Source organism: Lactuca virosa, chromosome 9 (genome assembly GCF_052849685.1).
Source record: "Lactuca virosa cultivar CGN04683 chromosome 9, Lactuca_virosa_CGN04683_v6, whole genome shotgun sequence".
NCBI classification, from domain to species: domain Eukaryota; kingdom Viridiplantae; phylum Streptophyta; class Magnoliopsida; order Asterales; family Asteraceae; genus Lactuca; species Lactuca virosa.
Window position 1 is genome coordinate 280,735,490 of NC_136434.1, and position 19,155 is coordinate 280,754,644.

Here is a 19,155-nt window from a genome sequence, read left to right on the forward strand (position 1 = left end):
GTTATGAAAGTGGAATGAAGAAAGCCCTTTAACCCACGCCTTGAAGTCACAGTTCCTGCAGAAACACCAATCACAACAAATGTAGTTAAAATCTAAATCATTAGATGTTAGGATCTTATAAAATAAAATTCTAGCAAAAATTAAAAACACCCAAATTGTTTTTACCTGGGACATAACCCTAGCTTCCAAAAAAGTGAAAATCAAATGAATTTGTTCATATAGTTGTTGCAATCGTGAGCCTTTAGTGTAAAATAAGGAGAAGTTAATATTTTGAACGTAGTCTGGTAATTGATAAAGTCCATTGGAGAAGAACCTGGTTTTTGAGATAGAGAAAGAGAAAGATAATCGGTATTACTTCCATCTCCGTTTCCTCGTATTCAACCTTCCTCTTCAATCGATTTAAAGTTCTTAAAAGGAGATATCGAGAAAGAGAGAGGCCTGAGAAAAATAAGCATAGACATATAATGGAGGTTGCAAAAATCGAACTAATGAAGGTGTTGATGGTTGGCCTGGGATTTTAATGAAAGAAAGAGAGAGAAAGATAATTAAGCTTAGAAGAATTAGATTTTAGTGTTGATGAGTTGGATACTTAGAGTAAAGGGTAAGCGTGGGACAGGGGGAAGACAGTGGCACAGCTGCAGGAAAAGAGGGTGGCGCCGGTGGTGGGGAATGAAAGAAGGTGCTAGTATTGCCGATGAAAGTGAGATTCTTATTAGGTTACCGACTTAATTATAGGCTTGATAATAAATTAGTTACCATAATAAGATGATTTATTTAAATTAAAATAATTTATTGATTTCTTAGTTTATCAAACTACCCTTATATATTTAATTAATTATTAAACCCTAATAATTGAAATGGTTGGTCCATATTAATCCCTACATCCACACAATATGAACCTACCTCTCTCTCTCTCTCTCTCTCTATATATATATATATATATATATATATATATATATATATATATATATATATATATATATATATATATATATATATATGTCAAAGTCTATTTTATTTGTTCTTTATTTTGACATAATTAATATAGATTATTTATAAAATTACTTTTATTTTTTAAATCAATTATCTAAATTATATAAAAGAATATTATTATTTATTCTTAGCTTTATTTATTTATCTTTGTTTTTGTCGTTTAAAAATATTTTCATATTTTGACGTTTTATTTGAATATACTTTTAATATTTTTTTGACATTTTATTCATTTACATTATGTAACTAGTTGTAAGACTCGTATACTATGTGGGTTAATTAAAACAAAATGTTAAATACGAATGATTAAACAGTAAGTTTATTAGAATTTGAATTTTGAAATAAGTAAAAATTATGAGAAAAAAATAAAAGTAAACATATAAAAAAATAAATTAAAATTATGTGTTTAGTTGTCAGACTCATGTACTAAACGTGTTAATTATAACAAAATGTTAAATACAAAGGTTTAAACTGTAAATTTATTTAAAACTAAAATTGAAGTTTGAAATTTGAAATTAATATAGTCATTATGGAATGTTTAATTTATAGAAACTAAATTAATGATCTATTGAAAAACAAAAAATGAAGCAAGTGACAAGTAAAAAATAGATATCTCAAAATTATGACAAAATGACATGTGGCATAATGTATGAAAGAATGACATGTGGCAAAATTATTTTCATTTATTATGAATGATGTTTCTGCTTAACGTTTTGTTCAAATAAAAAAATTAAAATATAAACTCGGATAACCATCAGTCATCTAATATAATTATTTAAAGTTATTTTGTATGTGTTTTTTGTTTGCATCATTTGTTTATATATCAGTGTTTGTTCGCTTATTCAGTTTTATGAGGTTTTTGTTGGAAATTTTCATAATCAAAACATTAAAACGCGGAAGCTTAAGTTTATACTTTTTATCTCGAATTGAATCCTATACAAGATAAGCATTACATACTTGTGTTTATTGTGAGTTCTACATCTTAAGAATATCATGAGTTTTCCAGTTGATCTCAAGAACTCTTTCTACTCCCTCGTCAATGTGACCCACGAATTTTATGTGTGTATTACATATCTTGGATCTGCTTCTCATCACAAATTTATATAGATGGTGATATAACCGAATGTTAGAGATATTAAAGATTTAGAAGATCTTAAATCAAACAGGGAACTCAACTCACAAGATAAACATGGCAAATGAATATCTTCATATATTTAAAATAAAACAGTCAAGCAACAATTTTATATAATTTCCACAATAATATAAAATTAATGATAACATTATTTATATACATATATATTAGTGGTACCAAGATATCCAACAATCTCCCACGAGATCATGAATATATATATATATATATATATATATATATATATATATATATATATATATATATATATATATATATATATATATATATAACCGTATAAGCGCTTTAATGAATGTTATCATAGTATTGGTACCCTTAAACAATTTCATCCATTAATCATAATAGTATAGGATCAAAGTGGTCTTCGTTACAATTTACGTAACTAAACCCATAAATGGTTACATGTACAAGTATAACCAAGCGACATGTAAGTCCCGAATCTGCTTGTGTATCAATCAGATCCGTTTGATGGTGCGGAATCTCAATCAAACGGATGATGCCAGATCAAATGAAGAAGAAGGAGAAGAAGAATATGATGAATCTTGTATGAATTGATATGAATTAAGATCCAGATACAAGATTCACACACACTAACACACACTAAAGCTCCCCTCTTCTCTCTCTTTCTCTCTCTATAACACCTTGGGTTTCACACACTTAAGCTCTCCACCTTACTACAATTGTGCACTCCTCACCCTATATGTAGTAGACATTGTCCGTGAATGGGTTTACGGCCGTAAACCTGTTCACGGTCGTAAACACAACCGTAAACACGTATACGGCCGTAAACAACAAGCTGTTTACGGTCCAAGACACAAAAATACATTTTTCTAGAAAAGTAAAGTATAAACCATATTTTTGACCCAAAAATCTCCCCTTTGGTTTATAGCTTTCTTTTCTAACTGACCCAACAAGCTCCCCCTAAAAAGTAGCTGACTTTTCTTGTCAATCTTCATCGGGAGCTTGGCTTCAGCATTAATCTTCAAATTCTTCACAGCTTCAAGATGAACTTGATGAATCTTCAATGAATGACTTCACCTTGAGCAGTTGGGCTTTTCTTCAGGATTTGGCTTTGAACGCATGTTGGGTGACGAGGCTTCTTGATAATATTCTTGAAAGATAGCGCTTTCAGCTTTAGAATCTTTAGAGAGAATATCAGAGAGAACTAATCTTCAGGATCACTTCAGCAGGTACAAAGATAGCAGCAAATTGATTGAGGGGGCTTCAATGCAATCTGTCACATAATCTTCAATTACAGCTTGACCTTGCTTCTGGGGTTGAAGGATTGAATGTTGAAAGAATAATCTTCATTTCTTGCTCCTTCGAATGAGAATTCTTCGATGATCACGGATGAAGCCTTGGCTCAGAAATTTTCGATTTAGTCTCCATGAGTCTCATCTACATCTGAATTCACTTTTCAAGACAAAACAAAACTAAAAAAAAAACTTAGCACACAATATTTTTTGATTTTTCATATTTTTTGAAAATTAAAATAGAAACAAAAATATTTTTGGATTTTTTGATTTTTCTGAACAAAAAAATAAAAAATAAAAACAGAAATAACACTATTTTTGGATTTTTAAGTTTTTATTTTTTTTTGTTTGGTTTTTGATTATTTCTCCCCCTAAATTTGTGCATGGGTGAGAATGAAATTAAAATGCGCAAATTTAAACTAACCTAAAGAAAAAAATTAGTCCTCAAAACGAAGCATTTTCAAAAAAGCTCACAAGCACATCGATTCGAGCTTTGTTGAACGGCTTTGTGAACAGATCCGCCACATTATTAGCAGTGGGAACCTGTTCTAGCCGAATGAGCGAACGCTCATAACAATCTCTGATGAAATGAATTTTGATGTCAATGTGCTTGGTTTTCGAATGTTGTACTGGATTTTTAGTAATCTGAATTGCAGCCTCATTATCACAGAATATAGGGGTTTCTAAGTAATTCAAACCGTAATCCAACAGCTGATGTTAGATCCATATAACTTAAGAGCAACAGGCAGAGGCAGCAACATATTCCGCTTCTGCTGTTGAGGTTGAGATGGTGTGATGTTTCTTGCACTGCCAAGACACCAGTCGGTCACTAAGGAATTGACACCCCCCAGACATAGATTTCCTGTCAAGCTCAGAGCCTCCATAATTACTGTCAGCAAATGCATATAAATCAAATTCAGAATTTTTCGGATACCAAAGACCCAATTTTGGGGTGGCTTTGAGGTACCGAAAGATTCTTTTGACAGCAATAAGATGTGAAAGTTTAGGATTAGCCCAATAATGTGCGCATTGACAAACTACAAACATGATGTCTGGTCGGCTTGCAGTTAGGTACATCAACGAACCGATCATCGATCTGTAGTGAGTTTGATCTACGGATTCGCCATCAGTATCTAGAGTCAGCAGGGGTCTCTCGGCTATTGGCGTCAAAGCAGGTTTTGCGTCTTGAAACCCGAACTTCTCAAGTATATCGACCACATACTTTGCTTGATGAATCAAGATTCCGGTTGATCTTTGTTGGACCTGAAGCCCCAAAAACATGGTCATTTCGCCTAACGAGCTCATCTCGAACCTCTTTTTCATCACTCCTTCGAACTATTTGCAAAGCTGTGGACTTGTAGACCCAAAGATAATGTCTTCAACGTAGATCTGGACTAGAATCTGATCATTACCCACATGTTTGATGAACAATGTTTGATCGATAGTGCCGCGAGAATATCCATGTTCAAGCAAGTGCTTTGTGAGAGTTTCATACCATGCTCGAGGAGCTTGATGTAACCCATACAACGCCTTGTCCAACTTGTAAACATGATTGGGAAGCTTTAAGTTAACAAACCCAGGGGGTTGATCAACGTAGATTTCTTCCTTCACCTTGCCATAAAAGAAGGTTGTCTTGACATCCATCTGATAAACAGTGAAGTTCATGTAAGAAGCGTATGCAAGGAAGATACGGATAGCCTCCAAGCGAGCCACCGGAGCATAAACCTCAGTGTAGTCAAGACCCTCGATCTGTCTAAACCCACGAACCACCAATCTTGCTTTATTACGCACTATGAATCCGGAATCGTCTTGCTTATTGTGGTATACCCAGCGAGTGTCAAGAGACTTTTTGCCTTTAGGAAGTTCAACCAGCTTCCAAACCCCAAGTTTTTCAAATTGATTTAGCTCTTCGTGCATAGCATCTACCCAGCTGGGCTCATTCAAAGCCATTTCAACGTTCTTTGGCTCTATTTGAGAGATAAAGCAAGAATAGAGACATGTATTGACGTCTCCACTCTGACTTCTTGTTTTAACACCCTCACCCAGCTGGCCAATGACATTTTCGATCGGATGATCGCGTGAATGAGTGAAGGGATCTCCTGGCTGATGTCATTAAGTGAAACAGGAAGATTGTGAACGTTTATAACTCCATCATCTGCCGAAGGATCCACATCAGAAGAACCAGTCTCATTAGTCGGATATGCCACAAACTAATTTGCAATTTGCTCAGGAAAGAGAAGTTCCATAAAAGTTTGAGTAACAGCGGAAGCATCTCGTGATATGAACTCTCTTTTATCAGGGGTAAGAGGAGTGTCATCAGCATCTGGAGTTTGTTGTTGACTTGGAGATTCTGGACTAGGAATTGGAACAGATGACTCCACCGAGGGAATCACAGAAGAAACTATCAGTGGTCTGTAAACAACGTCTTCGTCTTCATCTTCAGGTACAATATTCGAACCATAAGTAGTACCAGATGAACTATCTGAACACATATTGAACAATTTGAACAAAGATGTGTAATCAAACAGCCAATCAGGACCCACTCTAGCATCTGTTTCATTCTCCTCCAGCCAGCGCACATCGAAGGATTCTACAATTTGCTTTGTTCTTTTGTTGTAGACCACGTACACAGTGCGAGGAGCATACCCTACGAAATAGCAGTCATCAGCTTTGGCATTAAACTTCGGGTTGGACTCCAGGTGAAGAAGGGTACAAGGGCAGCTAAATACACGGTAATGGCTGACAGATGGCTTGTGACCGTATAGAATTTCGTATGGAGTCTTCATCTGAGCTTTGTTGATCAAAACACGATTCTGAACATAGCAAGCAGTGTTGATCGCCTCAGCCCAAAAGGAAAACTGGTAACTTTGAGTCACACAACATCATCCTTGCAGCGTCTTGCAGCGTTCGATTTCTCCGTTCAGCTACACTGTTTTGTTGAGGTGTGCGAACAGAACTGTATTGACGCACAATTCCCTTTTCTGCGCAAAAATGATCAAGAACTGCATTCTTGAATTCTGTTCCATTATCAGTTCTAAGCACCTTCACCCGGTTATTTGTTTGGTTTTCAATCATCATGATGAATTTCTTGATCAGATCAGATACCCCAGCTTTGTTGTTTAAGAAGAAAACCCACGTGAAACGCGAGAAGTCATCAATCACAACTAGACAGTATAAGTTTCTATTGATGCTTAGGACATTGACCGGACCAAATTAATCCATGTGCAACAATTGGAGCACCTGGATGATTGAGTTGATTTGCTTTGGCAGGTGTGGTTTCATGCGATGCTTTCCTTGGGCACATGACACACACTTTTCAAATGTTATGAAGTCTCTGACAGGCAGGCCACACACCATTTCGTTTTTAACAAGATGATTCAGATTCTTAGCGTTAGCATGGCTAAGTCGTCGGTGCCACAACATAGCATTTTGTTCGAAGACTTTTGAAAAGAGGCAGGTGACTTGCTCATGTATGTTGCTATTCATGTCTATAATGTAAGCATTTCCATCCCGCTTTGATTTGACAAGAATCCACTCATCCGGGATGACAATGCATGGCTTTAAGATCAGACACTCTTTATCAGTAAAATGCGTTGAATAACCCTTGTCGCAAATCTGAGAGACGCTTAACAAGCTGTGCTTTAACTCGGGAGCATAGTTGACGTTCTCAAAACTCAGCACTCTGTTTGTTACAGTTCCTCTCTGAGTGATTTTTCCGCCATCACCGTCCGCAAAGGAAACGAATCCCCCGTTAAAAGTCTGAATGTCGTTCAGTTGGGAGATGTCTCCTGTCATATGCCGGGAGCAGCCGTTGTCGACATACCATGGTCTCACGACATTCCTCCACAATTGTCCCTGCAAAATGAGCGAGATCATTTAGATTTGGGGACCCGGGTCATTTCTTTCCTGGGTGGACCCTTTACATTCACTGATTTATCTTTTAATCCTTTTGATTTTGAATCATCATGTAAAACATTTTCAGAGGATGGTGATGATTGGTTGGAAGATAATTTGGGCACCCACTGGCATTTAGGTTTCTTAACATTCACGGGTGATTTTGAAACACTTTTCTTTTCAGTTTGCTTTGAGCATTTGGATTTTCTACCAGAAGTGGTTGAAGATCCAGATTCACTCTTTCACGAAACCGACCTTGGCTTAGCCGAGTTCGATTTTGGCAAACTGTTTGTGACTTTGTTATTAAAAACCTGTTTGTTCTTTTGAAAAACTGCCCTTTTCTGGTTTTGATTAGCCTTCCAATCATCATCTCGAGGACGAGATCTCAAGGACTTTCTAGTTAAAGACCTTCCTCGAGACTCATTCTTTCCTCTTTTAGACGAAAAATGCACAACTGCCCTATTAGGACAATTCCTAGCGATGTGACCGGCAGTACCACAGTTAAAACAAATCTGCTTATTATTATTGTAATTGGTACTGCCTTTGTCTGATTTGCTCTCTTTATTGACACTCTTACTTTTACCACAAGAACATGTGCAAGTATCAGATTGTGTGATAAGTGGGGGTGAATCCGGTTGTGTGATTGGTGAAGTGGATGTGCTTGAATCAGGAACATCAGAATTATCAAACAAATCATCAAATATGTCAAAAAAAAAGTTAAATCAACATGATCTGATGCAAAAGTATCACAAGATGTATCATGGACATTAACATCAGAAACAAAAGAGTCATTTTTTGAAACAAAAACATCAGGTTCAGAAACATGTTTATTTTCATAAACTGATCCTGCAGCTTCTTGCTTTGAGTGACTTAAAATTTGATCTGCATGGGAAGTAGAAACGTTAGTATTTTCGACATTAATACTACCTCCCGACACAAATCCATATTTAAGAAATGGCTCTCTATCCATTTCCTCTTTTGACAAAGGGACATTAGTATACGTATGATTAAAAGGGGAGGAACTTTGTCATAACCTAAGCCCTTGGACTGATTCTGTTTGAATTTTAGATTAGTTTCTATCATTGATGCAACTACTTCACTTGACACATCCAATTTTCAAAAAGTAAAATCTGCATTTTCAAATTTGTTCTTTAATGTGTCAAGTTCAGCAGTTACCTCAGCGAGTTGTTCAGTTACATATCTATAATGTGTACTCTTAATACTATATTCTTCCTGAAGTTTTCTAAAATCCTTGGTTTTTGTTTCTAATTGAGCCTTCAGGGGTTTCTGTCCTTTTCTAAGTTGATACCCTTCATATCTCAAGTCCTCGTTCCCTCTCCGTAACAATTCTATATGGTCAAGAAGATTGTTAACTTTATCAATGCAAGTTTGAGAACAACACGACTGACTTACCTCATTCTTTTCAGGTTCTGAAGTGGAGGATACCATGAAAGCAAACTGAAACTCCATCATTTCTTCTTCAGGATCAACTTCAGCTTCTTCCACAGGAGTATCATTGATTTGAGCCAAGTGAGTATTTTCAAGTCCTGAAATATTCAGTGCCTGAATCTGGTCCTCCCAGTCAAAGGACTGAGCAACCACTGCCAAGTTAGCAGTCTCACTATTGACGGCAACATTTCCGCGACCATTTCCCACTGGAACCATTGTTCGATCACTGTTTACTCTTCTATCTGGTTTGGGACACTCACGAGCAAAATGATCCGGCCCGTGGCAGTTGTAGCAGCACAACGTTCCTTTGTTAAACCCTACTTTCTTATCCGCATTCATTCCCCAATTATTCTTTCCTGTTTTCTTAGCAAATTGCTTAGCCCTGAATACAGCCATATCAATTTGCCAAGTGATGTCCATTTCCTCCACATCCTCTGGATGAATTTGATCCAGGTCAACAAATGAGAGTTGAGGTGTGAGCTCTCCAGCTACAAAAGCATTGTAGCAATTTACGAGTCCAGTAGCAAGAGCTAAATTCTCATCAGTTTCTTTGGAATGGGGAACTGGAGCCATAGCTGGTGCACTTGAGGAGGAAACAGCTTGAGGAACACCGAAAGATTGACTTTGTTGATGAGAAACAGATGCTGGAGCAACATGTGGATGGGAGACAGATGCTGAAGCAACATATGGTGTAATTGATGGAGTGATAAATGTTTAATTCTGGGGCTGTTGAACAGCAAAAGCTTGACTTGATGAATATATATAATATGAAAAAGCATTATTTGAGGAAATTCCAATATTCGCAGTTGAGTTGGAATTCACATGGTTCATCTCTCGTTGCTTGTCATCAAGATCACATGCTTTGATGATTGCCATTGTTTCAGCAAGACTAAGACAATTTAGATCTTTTGTCTTTTTGATAACAGCCACATTCATGTCCCACGACTTTGGAAGTGAGTTCAGCAATTTCTTGTTTATCTCTGACTTAGTCAAGTAAATCCCAGTTGTACTCATCTCAGTAGTAAGTGCAGTAAATCGTTGCAACTGAGCTTCCAGTGTCTCTCCAATGACATAATTGAACATGTTGAACTTTTGCCTTAACATATCTTGACGGCTTTCCTTCATATCTTCATTTCCTTCGTAAACCTCTATTAAAGCTTCCCATAGTTCTTTGGCTGAAGTGTATTCTCTGAAGCCTTGCGCAATATCAGGAGATAGAGCCATAGTCAAAGTAGCCAGTGCTCTTTCTTGTTCTTCAATATTTTCGAAATCCTCATCGGTGTAATCAGCGTATGGTTTGTCAATTACTTGTCCAGCTGGAAGATTCGTAGTTATTCTGATTGGTCCTTTTAGGATGCTTCTCCAAACCTTGAAATCTTTCATTTTGATGTATTTTTCGATTCTGTATTTCTATTCTGGGAACCCTTATGCAGATAACATACGGGGAATGCGAGTGGTTGTTCCCATGATGGAATCAAGTTCATGATGAAGTACTTGACCTTGAGAATCCATTTTTTTAGATTTTTTTTTAATTAAAAATGACTTGGAAAAATTAACTAAAATGCCAAAAAGATAGTTTACGGTCAAACAATTACGGCCGTAAACACGAGTTTACGGTCAACGTTCACAGCTTGGAATTTACGGTTGAAGGTTCACGGTTGATTTTACGGTTCAAGGTTCACGGTTGAGTTTACAGTTGAAGGAGAGCTTACGGTTTAATAGGGATTTACGGTTGGATTGAGTTTACGGTCTAAGAGGGAGTTACGGTCGGATTGAGTTTACGGTCTAAGAAGGATTTATGGTCAATGAAGATTGACTGTTTATGGTCAATGAAGATTGACTGTATACGGTCGATAACTGTTGACCGTAAACACCCAGAATTTGATGAAAACTTGAATTGCAAGCAGATCTAATCCCCTTATGTCACGAGACCACCAAATGCAGTCTTGAAAAATGATGCAACTGAACTCCTTTGATCGAAAACGTGATTGAAAGATGTTTTGACACTAGACTCGCTCTGATACCAATTGTAAGGTCCTAGAAACAGGATCTTTACTAGTGATCAAGCAATCTAACAATCAAACAAGATGAGAATTGAGTAGAAGAAGAATGAATCAAGCTTGCACACGTTTGTATTAAGAAAACGTCTGGTACAACTCTGACTGCCCGTAAACACTATGAATCAACAACCACTAACAGACACAGACTGGTCCTATATATAGGAAAGAAGACTTGACCGTAAACTAGACAAGGTCGTAAACAGGTTTACGGCTGTAAACCTGTTTACGGTCGTAAACATACTTTTGGCTGTAAACATACCAAAACACTTCTATTACAATACTAAATGACCTATACATCCAAAGCCTAGCCCAAACCATAGTGTTATTTCTGTTTTTGTTTTATTTTTTTCAAAAAAATATTCCGAAAACCCAAAAACATTAGAAAATCAGAAAATCCAAAAATATGTTGTTAATGGAATATGCTTGCAGGAGATGCGTTGGGAAGTGATATAATCAAGTGATAACGAGCAGCCTGAATCTGTGTAAGGTGCCAAAGTCGAATTGTCTGTGCTCTGTGTTCGATGCGCGGGTAGGCACGAAGGGTTTCTTAAATGGACCTGACTAGGATCAGATGAACTTAAGGAATTTAAAGACTTGACAAATCTTCACCTAGATAGTTCCATTTAGCCTGACAATACGACGCTTGGGTAGGTTGAGCAGAGAGATATGCATGGGAATCTGCGGATACATTAAATGATCTGTATCTAGAACTGTGGATTAACTTTTCCTCGATGTGCGGACTTTGTCCTTAATTCTGGTATTGACGGGGCGACTGGGGAATTCCGATAAATTAGGTCTGTAGAAAGTTATTTTCTTTCTTTCTTACTGTCAGTCATATTTTACCTCCTCTGTGTGATCGAAAGATCCGACCTGGACTGTAACATATGCAATTCTGTCTCTCTGCATCCTCTTCTATGCTATTCTTTCTATCTATTAGCCATATGTTGTCTCCTTTGCGTGATTAACAATCCGACCTGGTACACAGCATATGCAACATTCTTCTTCTCAATCCATCTAAACTCTAGTTAGTCATATGTTTTACTCTCTGCGTGATTGGAAGAGATCCGACCAGAGTGTATAACATATGTATTCTAAATCTAACTTCTTCCTTAATAATTGTCTGCTCATCTTATGTAAGGAGTATTCTGGAAGAACTTGATTATTGGGGAATATTAGGAAGCGGGAAACACGTTATAATACAACTAAAATTGAACACTTATAGGTTGTATGTAGATCTGTTGGGTCAAAAATATGGTTTATACTTTGCTTTTCTAAGAATTTATTGTTTTTATTATTTGGGCCATATATATATATATATATATATATATATATATATATATATATATATATATATATATATATATATATATATATATAGGGTGAGGAGTGCATGTGAAGGAAAAACACTTAGAATAGAGGAGCTTAAGTGTGTGCATTTGAAGGTGTTCTAGAGAGAGAAACTAGAGAGAAGAACAAGTGTGTGTTAGTGTGTGTGAATCTCATGTAAAGGATCATCATTGTATTCATTAATACATTGAGATTCATATTATTCTTCTTCTCCTTCTCTTCTATTTGATCTGACATCATCCGTTTGATTGGGATTCCGCACCATCAAACGGATCTGATTGATACACAAGCAGATTAGGGACTTACAAGTGGTATTAGAGCTTGGATTGTATCAGTCATTTTTGTCAGATCTGGAGCATATTTGATCTTATTTTTGAAAGATTCTTGCGTTTTTGGATAGATCTCTGAAAATTAGGGGGGGTTTGTTCTTCGCGTTTTTGATAAAAACGAGTTTTTGATCGAGTTTTGGAGCAAAAAGAGGTGAAAAACACTGTTTTTCACGTAATCTGCGAAGAGTTTACGGTCTTTGAAGGGTTTACGGTCGGCGGCGGCGGCTAGGGTTTTCCGGAGTTTACGGCCGTAAACGTGCTTACGGTCGCCGGAGTTTACGGTCTGCGGTTTACGGTCGCCGGAGTTTGCGGCCTCGGCTCGGAATTCGGTAGCGGCTCGGTGAACGGCTTGAAGGACGGCTCGGTCAGCAGCAGTTTCCAGTTCGTACGCCTTCTCGGTCAGCAGCATCCTCGCACCAGGTCCTCGCCTTCGCACTTCGGACTCGCATCTCGCATCGCAGCAGCCTCGCCTTCGGACTTCAAAAATTGAAACGGATTTCGGGGGTGCCGGGGTTCGAACTCGGGACCTCTGATTCATCAACATTTGCGCCTTACCAGTTGATCTACCAATCACCTTGTTACAATCCTTCCGATTTTTATTCAAAACCACTCCCTGTCGCATCCAGTTTCGAATTTTTGTCACTTTTAACCCCAAAATTCAATTTCTTTTCATTTTAAATTCCAATTTCAACCAAAAATTTTAATTTTTAATTTTTGACTTTTATTTTTGACTTTTTACTTTAAAGTTTGACCTTTGACTTTAAACTTTGACTTTCTCGTTTGCCTTTTAAATTTTCAAATTTAGCTTTTCGGTTTGACTTTTAAGTTTGACTTTTCAAGTTTGACTTTTGAGTTTGACTTTTCAAATTTGACTTTTGAGGTTGACTTTTGAGTTTTTAGTCAAAGGGCATATTTTTTAAAACAATGAGTTCTTCAAACGTTCCAGTCAATAAAGTTTCATGTTCTCAATCTTGTGAAACTACGATTAAATTTCTTCGGGAACAAATTGATTTATTAAAAAGAGAAGTTGAGGACCTGAGATATGAATGATATCAACTCAGGAAAGGACAGAAACCCCTTAAGGCCCAGTTAGAGACAAAAATAAAAGATTTTAAAAGAATTCAGACAGAATACAGTGAAAAATGTGAGCTTTATCATTATGTTAAGAGACAAAATGATGAGTTAATTACCGAGCTTGATACATTGAAAAGACAATTTGAAACTGCAAATTTTGATTTTAGAAAATTTGATGGATCAAGCGAGGTAGTTGCCAACATGATTGATCATTGCATGCAGTTTAAACGAAACCAACAAAAGGGTTTAGGATATGATAGTGTACCTCCTCCTTATAATCATACATATCAGTATCAACCCCTATCCAAGGATGAGATTGCCAATGAACCATTTATGGTTTATGGCAAGCCATCTGGTTTCGTTTCAGGAGGATTTATTAATGTTGAAAGTACTAACGTTTCTACTTCCCCTGCAGATCAATCCTTAGATCAGTCAAAGCACAAAGTTGAAGGATCTGTTTCTGATAACAAAACTGAGCCTGAACCTGATGTTTCTGTTTCCAATGAAAAACCTTATGTTTCTGATATTAAAGTTGATGATACATCTTGTGATGCTTTTGATGCTTTTGCATCGGATCATGTTGAGTTAAATTTTTTTGACATATTTGATTATTTGCTTGAAAATACTGATGTTCCTGTTTCTAGCACATCTACTTCATGTGCAGGTAAAGTAGCAGAGGATGAGAACAAGGAGAACACCACTGAACAACCCAACATCTCCTTGAGCTCTAAATCTGTTGCTTCGAACTCAGCTGCTTCTGATCAACCTAATGTTGAGAAATACAGGCCACCAAATCAAGTGAAACAACCGACGGCTTGTTGCAAGTGTGCATGTGGGAAAAATAAGAGACAAGGCAAGGATACGCCACCAGGGGCAGGAAGAAACAACTTCACAGTGAAGAAAAAGACATGTTTTCATTGTGGAACACCTAGACACATTGCCAGAAATTGTCCTAATCGCGCATATGTTCTGTACTATGCACAAGGCTGGCAGAACGCACCAAGAGGGAGATACTCCAAAAGAAACCCCTCAAGGTCACGTTCAGACCATGGTGACTGGAATGCGCAGAAGGCCAAGAATCAAACCTACAAGGCCAAGAATCTGAATCCCAAGGGCAAGAAAGGAATGTCAGCCAAGAAGCCAAATCCAAGAGATGCTCCCGTGAATCCAAAATCAAAGTCATCTCAACGGCCGACATCAAGTTCAAAATCAAGTACCGAGCCACCCATCAGATCGAAAAAGAAATGAGTTAAACCCAACTACAAATGGGTTCCAAAGGCTCACTCTCCCAAATCAACTAATGACTCTAATATTTCTACATCTTCTGTTTGTGATAAACAGGACATGTCATGGGAGAACGTTCCTTGCAAAGATGACAAAGGTCGACCCAGTTTCAAAATGGACTGGGTTCCAAAGACCAACTGATCCCGCTCTGTGTCGGAGCAGCTATGGAGGCATATCATCAGACTTTGGTTTGTTGGTAGTGGCTGTTCCTGGCACATGATAGGAGGCATCTCTCAACTGTACAACACTCAGAACATTGTTTGAGAGTATGTGCCCTTTGCGGGAAGGGAAGAAAGGAAGAGATCACAAATGGGGTTATTGCTTAACGATATGAAGAATTTTTGGATCTGTTCTGAGATTACGCGTGTTGTTCTCAGACCTTCTGGATGCAAATTCAATCTGTGACTTACGGTTTGAGTTTTCTTCTCTATACTCCTGAGTTTTTCTTAAGTTGATTCGCTTTAAAGACTAATTTTTGTTTTAGGATAGTTTAAATTTGTGCATTTACTTTCGTTTCTCTCCTATGCACAAATTTAGGGGGAGAAATAAAAACAAAACAAAAAATTAGAAAGTTTTAAAAAATCCAAAAACATTTAAAAAAAATCAGAAAATCCAAAAATATGTTGTTAATAGAATGTACTTGAGGGAGATGTTTTGGGAAGTGATATAATCATGTGATAACAGGCAATCTGAATCTGTGTAAGGGACTGAATCTGAATTTTCTAGGCTCTGTGTTCGATGCGCTGGTAGGCACGAAAGATTAAAATGGACTTGACTAGGCATTAATGAACTTAAGGAATCTATAGACTTGAAAAATCTTGACCTAGATAGATCCATTTAGCCTGACAATACGACGCTCAGATAGGTTGAGCAGGGAGATATACATGATAATCCACCGGTCACATTAAAGTTATCCGTATCTAGAACTGTGGTTTAACTCTTCTTCGATGTACAGACTTTGTCCTTAATTCCGGTATTGATGGGGCGACTGGGGAATTCCGATAAAGTAGGTCTGTAGAAAATTATTTTCTTGCTTTCCTTCTGTTAGTCATATGTTGTCTCCTCTGCGTGATTGAAATACATCCGACCTAGACTGCAACATATACAACTCTATTTCTATGCATCTTCTATCTATGCAATTATTCCTGCCTGTTAGCCATATGCTGTCTCCTTTGCGTGATTAACCATCCGACCTGGTACACAGCATATGCACCATTCTACTTCTCAATCCCTCTAAATCTGATTAGTCATATGTTTCACCCTTTGCGTGATTGGAAGAGATCTGACCTGGGTGTATAGCATATGCATTCTAAATCTGACTTCTCTCATAATAATTGTCTGCTCACCTAAAGTAAGGAGTACTTTGGAAGTTCCTGATTATTGGGGTATGTCAGGAAGCGGGAAACATGTTCTAGTACATTTAAAATTGAACAATCACTAGGTTGTCTGTAGATCTCGCTGCTCAATTTAGGTGGACAACAATATCTTTGGTCGTCGTCAGCTAAATGGTCATTTAGGAATATTATCTAGGAACATAGGATCACATTGTCTTGTCACTTATAGTATGTCCTAATTTTGTCACAATCTCTCGTGTTTAAGTGGACCACAATACCGGCGATTGACCAGATCTATTCATGAAGGGAGAGGTACTGATAAACGGATAAAGGATCTTTAAAAACTTTGATCCCAAATCACTCTTAAAGTTAGATATCATTTTTATTTTTGTTAAATTTGTTCATAGTTTTCTTCTAATTTAAATATCAAGGGATAATTAAAAATTTTAAAAACCAAACAAAAATCAGAAAATTAAAAATCCAAAAATAGTGTTATTTCTGTTTTATTTCTTTTTCAGAAAATATGAAAAATCCAAAAAATATTGTGTGCTAAATTTTCTTTTAGTTTTGTTTTGTCTTGAAAAGTGAATTCAGGTGAAGATGAAACTCATGGAGTTTGTGTCGAATATTTCTGAGCCAAGGCTTCATCCGTGATCATCGAAGAATTCTCATTCGAAGGAGCAAGAAATGAAGATTATTCTTTCGACATTCAATCTTTCAACCCCAGAAGCAAGGTGAAGCTGAAATTGAAGATTATGTGACATATTGCATTGAAGCCTCCTCAATCAGTCTGCTGCTATATTGAACCTGCTGAAGTGATCCAGAAGATTTGTTCTCTCTGATGTTCTCTCTGAAGATTCTCAAACTGAAAGCATTATCTTTCAAGAATCAGTACAAAAAGCCTCCTCACCCAATGTGCGTTCAATGTCAAATTCTGAAGAAAAGCCCAACTGCTCAAGATGAAGTCATTCATTGAAGATTCATCAAGTTCATCTTGAAGTTTTGAAGAATTTGAAGATTAAAGTTGAAGCCAAAGCTCCCAATGAAGATTAACAAGAAAAGCCAGCTACTTTTTAGGGGGAGCTTGTTGGGTCATTTAAGAAAAGAAAAGAAAGCTATAAACCAAGGGGGAGATTGTTGGGTCAAAAATATGGTTTATACTTTGCTTTTCTAAGCATTTATTGTTTTTAGATTTTTGAATGTTTTCTGAAAAAAAATAAAACAGAAGCAAAATGTTTTTGGATTTTTTTTTATTTTTCAATTTTTGTTTGTTTTTTTTGTTTAATTTTTTATTTTTATTTTTTTAATATGAATCTCAATGTATTAATGAATAGAATGATGATCCTTTACATGAGATTCACACACACTAAGACACACTTGTTCTTCTCTCTAGTTTCTCTCTCTAGAACACCTTCAAATGCACACACTTAAGCTCCTCTATTTTAAGTGTTTATTAATCACATGCACTCCTCACCCTATATATATATATGGACCTAAGGCCAAGCCCAAAATACAAATAATCCAATGCTCAGTCTAAGCTACAATTAATCCTATACTATTTTTGGCCCAAATAATAAAAACAATAAATGCTTAGAAAAGCAAAGTATAAACCATATTTTTGACCCAACAATCTCCCCCTTGGTTTATAGCTTTCTTTTCTTTTCTTAAATGACCCAACAAGCTCCCCCTAAAAAGTAGCTGGCTTTTCTTGTTAATCTTCATTAGGAGCTTGGCTTCAGAATTAATCTTCGATATCTTCATGACTTCAAGATGAGCATATGAATCTTCAATGAATGACTTCATCTTGAGCGGTTGGGCTTTTCTTCAGAATTTGGCTTTGAACGCACGTCGGGTGAGGAGGCTTGATGTACTGATTCTTGAAAGATAGCGCTTTCAGCTTGAGAATCTTCAGAGAGAACATCAGAGAGAACTAATCTTCTGGATCACTTCAGCAGGTACAAGATAGCAGCAGACTGATTGAGGAGGCTTCAATGCAATCCGTCACATAATCTTCAAGTTTAGCTTCACCTTGCTTATGGGGTTGAAAGATTGAATGTCGAAAGAATAATCTTCATTTCTAGCTCCTTTGAATGAGAATTCTTCGATGATCACGGATGAAGCCTTGGCTCAGAAATCTTCGACACAAACTTCCATGAGTTTCATCTTCACCTGAATTCACTATTCAAGACAAAACAAAACTAAAAGAAAATTTTAGCACACAATATTTTTGGATTTTATTTTATTTTTTTTCATATTTTCTGAAAAAAGAAATAAAACAGAAATAACACTATTTTTGGATTTTTTTTTTTTAACTTTCTGATTTTTGTTTGGTTTTTTTCTTTTTTAATTTTAATTCTCCCCTAATATTTAAATTAGAAGAAACTATGAACAAATTTAACAAAAATAAAAATGATATCTAACTTTAAGAGTGATTTGGGATCAAAGTTTTTACACAGCCTTTATCCGTTTATCAGTACCTTTTATCTTCACTGCTTTGTCTGGTCGATCGCCGGTATTGTGGTCCACTTAAACACGAGAGATTGTGACAAAATTAGGACATACTATAACTGACAAGACAATGTGATCCTAAGTTCCTAGATAATATTCCTTAAGGACCGTTCAGCTGACGACGACCAAAGATATTGTTGTCCACCTAAATTGAGCAGCGAGATCTACAGACAACCTAGTGATTGTTCAATTTTAAATGTACTAGAACATGTTTCCCGCTTCCTGACATACCCCAATAATCAGGAACTTCCAAAGTACTCCTTACTTTTGGTGAGCAGACAATTATTATGAGAGGGAAGATAGATTTAGAATGCATATGCTATACACCCAGGTCGGATCTCTTCCAATCACGCAGAGGGTGAAACATATGACTAACTGAAGTTTTAGAGGGATTGAGAAAAAGAATGATGCATATACTGTGTACCAGGTCGGATTGTAAGTCACGCAAAGGAGACAGTATATGGCTAACAGATTGAAAGAATT